Here is a 4613-nt window from a genome sequence, read left to right as displayed (position 1 = left end):
AACAACAACAACTCAGTTTTTTGATAAGAAATATTTTTAAATAATAGCACCCAATTTACTAGCATTTTTTTTCATTAACATCTTAACTTTAAAATTAAACTAAGTACCAATGGGAATCTCTGACAGCCTAGTGGGTAAGGAGCTGTGTTGCCAACTTAAAAGTAGCTCTTTCAAATCTATCTGCTGCCCTATAGGAAAAAGATGAGTGATCTCTGCCCATAGGATATAGGGCCTATACAAACTCACTGGATAGTGAGCTCTAAGTCAGTTCCAATATGTTGGAGATGAGAGAGAGAGATTGTTGGTTATTACTAGTTAGATTCAAATTTTTATCATATAATAATTTGTATAAATACAAGCTATCTCCAAAATTAGGATCCCAAATCCATAAATTGCATCTGTATTCTTAACACTCTTACATTTTCTTAAAAGTGTAAATAATATTTAACACTTTATTGAAAATAATACTGTGATATGGTCATAAAGTCACTGAAAGTATGCAAATAAATACTAAGCATATAAACTATTTAGGAGAGGGGATAATGACATTTACAGAGATCTTTGATTCGTTATGCTTTTTCTTTTTCCTCCGGGGTTACTTCTTAAAACACAAATGAACTATATTGATTCTAAAATGGTATATGTTGTACTTGACTGATGGAACAGGGTTTATGAGAGTAAAAGTCCTAGGATATGATATTTATTCTTGCTGAGTTGCAGAATATAACAGCATGATGCAAAATATCTCTCGAAATTGTGAAATATGCATATTTAGCTTTTTTTGAAGTTCCCCATATGAAAATTTCACACGAGTCTGTTAGGAAGTATTTTCAGTGCTCAGGAGGTTGTAATCACAGCTGCTTTGCAGTAGAGTAATAGCCAAATTAGCATTTTATGTTCTTCTGCAAAGCAGAAGCAGCACCAATTTATGATGAACTGATTGATCAGACAATGGAAGTTGTAATACAGATAAAGTAGTTGTCATTTGCACACCACAAGTCATATTGAGATGGCAGGATGTTATAATAAGTAAAACTTATTTTCATTTGTCACTATCCTTTACAATATTCAAATATTTTATTGTAGTTTTAAACTGATGCTATTTTGGGTTGGTTTTCTTTTTTAAAAATCTTCGCTATAACTCATTTTGGGCAATCCTTCCAAAATACTTAAAAATCTGCTGATGCTCAACATTAAACACCAAGACCAAAAAAGGAATTTATGGACAATCTGCTGAGATAACACACTGATTCTCTGCTGTTTTGTATTTCTGGTGTTTCTGCCTGCAAAGAGGGTAGTTTTTGCTAATGAACCATTCTTATATTTCTATTTATTTTTCTCTCATTTGATGATTTTACTAAAATTATTCATTACAGTAAGGGAAAAATCATAAAAGTAGTCCTTGTATATTGTTGTTGTTGTTAGGTACCATCGAGTTGAGTATGACTCATAGTGACCCCTTGAACAAAAGATCCCATTCCAGTTCTATTCTTTGCCATCCTCACACTTCCTGACACACAAGAGCCTATTGCAACAGCTGCCTGTGAATCCACCTGGTTGAGGACTTCCTCTCCTTCACCAACCTTCCATCCTTCTCAACATCATATCCTCCTCCAAGGAATAGTCCCTTCTAGTAACATACCTCAAGTAAGTGAAGCAAAGCTTAATCATTCTTCCCTCCAAAGAGCAGTCCGACTGGACCCTCTCCAAGACATATATGTTTGGTCTCTTGGCCATCCTTGGGATGATCAGTGCTCTTCTTCAACACCAAAGCTCCAAGGTGTCAATAATTCTTTTTCTGTCATCCTTCCTCATTGTCCACCTCTCAGATGCATAACAAGTGATCAGAAAGATTATCACCTGAATCAGAAGCTCCTTAGTCCTTAACCTGGCATCATCATTCCTCAATAATTTGGAGAGGTCCTTAACTGCAGATTTTGCCAGTGCAATGTTGTTGTTGTTGTTGTTGGGATGTGCTGTCGAGTCATTTGTGTCTCTTAACGACCCTATGTACAATAGCCATGAATTCTGCTCTTTTCTGTGCAAATCTTAGTGACTCTGACCCACCTACCCCTATTATCCCAATCACTGAATCTATTCATTTCATTGAGAGTCTTCTTTTCTTGTGCTGTCCCTCCACCCTTCCAAGCATGATGTCCCTTTCCAAAGGCAGGTCCCTCCTTGCAACATGTCTACATTATGTTAGACGAAGCCTCAGAGTATTTGCCTCCCAGGACTATCCTGGTTTTACGCTCTCTAGGATGAGGCTCTTTGTTCTCCTGACAGTTCATAGTATATTCAGCACTGTAGCCCAAAGGCATCAATATTCTTGCAAAATTTCAAAATTCCCTAGTCAATGTCCAGTTTTCGATGCATAGTAATTTATTGTGTAGACTATGGCCTGAACCAGACATACCTTAGTCTCTAGACTGAAATCATTGCTTTTTAGTACTCTGGAGAAGTCCCTGACTGCAAACTTTCCCAATGAAATTTGTCTTTTGATTTTTCTGGTTGCTGTTACTAAGAGTGTTGATTGTGGAGCCAAGCAAACTAAAGCTGTTAACAATCTCGATCTCTTCACCATCTATCATGATGCTGTCAATTGGCCCAGTGGTGAGAATCTTTGTATTCTTGATATTGAGCTTTAATCTATATTGATGGCTGTAGTCCTTGGCCTTCTGCAGCAAGCGCTTCAGGTCCGCCTCAGTTTTAGTAAACAGGGTGGTGTCATCTGCATAACATACGTTGTTGATAAGTCTCCCTCCAATCTTGATGCCACACTCCTTCTCATGGAACCCAGCTTCCTGGTAGATCTGTTCTTCATAAGCATTGAAAAGTTATGGAGCTAGGACACATCCCTGGAGTACACTTTTCCCTATACTGAACCATGCAGTATTTCCTTGCTCTGTTCCAACAACTGTCCCATGGTCCACTTACAGGTTTCTCAGCATTGTAGGATTCCCATTCTTCTCAGAGTTAGCTACAGTTTGTTGTGATCCACAGACAAATGCCTCTTCACAGTCAATGAAAAACAGGCATTCTCCTAGAACTCTCTGCTTTCAGCAAAGATCCATCTTACATTAGCTAAAATATCCCTGGTACCATGGCCTCTACTAAACCCAGTCTACACATCTGCAGTTCTCTGTTGATGTGCTGTTCCAGTCATATTTGGATAATTTTCAGAAACTATGCACATGAAATGGTTTGATAATTTTCATATGCTGTCGAGCCACCTTTTTTTGTAATGGAAGAAATTGTAGATCTCTTCTAGTCAGTTCCTTATTTCCTACTTCTAGTACCAAGGGTTTTAATTGTGGATCCACACAAGATGAAGTTATTGACAGTTTCAATTCTTCTTCATCCATCATTACATTGCCTAGTGGTGAGGTGGTAAGAATCTTGTGTTCTTGACAGTGAGATGCAGTTCATACTGAAGGTTCCATTTCTTGATCTTCTACAACAAGTGCTTCAAGTCCTCCTCACTTTCAGCAAGCAAGTTTGTATCATCTACATAAGACAGGTCAAGTATTTTTTCTCCAGAGTCATTTTATTAGAATGCTATCATAAGTAGAGTTCTAGTGGCCTAGTGGAAAGAAGATATGCTACAATCCTAATGATACTGGATTCAAATCCACCAGCTGCTCCTTGAAAGAAAGATGGTTCATCTCTTCCTGTGTAGCTTATCCCCTCTGAAAAACCCACTGGTGGATTATCTTTGAGTCGGTTTCAAGTTTACCACACACGACAACAACTGCTACAGTTATATCATGTCCACTGGAACAATAGGAGACATAATAGTAGATGGAGAAAATAATGTAAATGTGAACAGCTTCATTTTACTTTGCATACACAATCAATACCCTTGGTACCAACAATCCGGAGATCTGGAGACATATTGTATTGGTAAAGTCTACAGTCAAGGACCTTTCCATCTTACCAAGGAGAGATGACGTTTGTTTGAAGACTCAGATATACTTGATTCAGAGAACAGTATTTTCAGTCACTTGCTACACAACTGAGAGATTGACAATTAATAAGGATGAAAAAATGAAATACTGATGTCTTTGAGCTATAGTGATGGGAAAGAGTACGAAATATCCCATGGATTTCCAAAAGAACAAATAGACATATCTTGGAGGAAATGTAACCAGAGTGCTCTGTTGAGGCAAGGATGGTGAAGCTTCATCTCACACACCTTGAGCATGTTGCTAGGAAAGCCTACTCTTTGGAGAAGGACATCATGCTGACAAAAACTGGAGAATGTTGAAGGACAGGATGACTCTCCACCAGAAGGACAGTCACAGTGACTAAGGCAATGAGCTCAAGTGTCTCAGACATTGTGAGGTTGACAAAGGCAGGACAGGTTGGATCTCTTATTCGTAGGATGACTATGAGGCTTAATCTACCCAACAGCACCAAAGCGAAAAACAACTACTGATAAAATATTGTAACACCTCAGACAATAACGAAGAGGCATCTTTCAAAGGTACCCAGGAAAAACGGACGGGAGGAGGCCCTGGGGGCCAAGAGGCCCTTGGGGACAGCAAGAATGTCCTCCTGGGCGGAAGGGAAGCTTGGAAGTGGCGCACAGGGGGAAGTCACCTCAGACAATA

The 4613-nt window shown here is 38.7% G+C and overlaps 1 pseudogene; it reads left to right on the top strand.

Annotated features, from left to right (window-relative positions):
- The window catches only part of LOC102868999, a 25836-nt pseudogene that overhangs the window by 6152 nt on the left and 15071 nt on the right, over positions 1-4613 (top strand).

This window comes from Elephantulus edwardii, unplaced genomic scaffold (assembly GCF_000299155.1).
Source record: "Elephantulus edwardii isolate Elephantulus edwardi_28Jun2011 unplaced genomic scaffold, EleEdw1.0 scaffold00023, whole genome shotgun sequence".
Lineage (NCBI taxonomy): Eukaryota > Metazoa > Chordata > Mammalia > Macroscelidea > Macroscelididae > Elephantulus > Elephantulus edwardii.
This window is presented reverse-complemented; position numbering and strand designations above follow the sequence as displayed.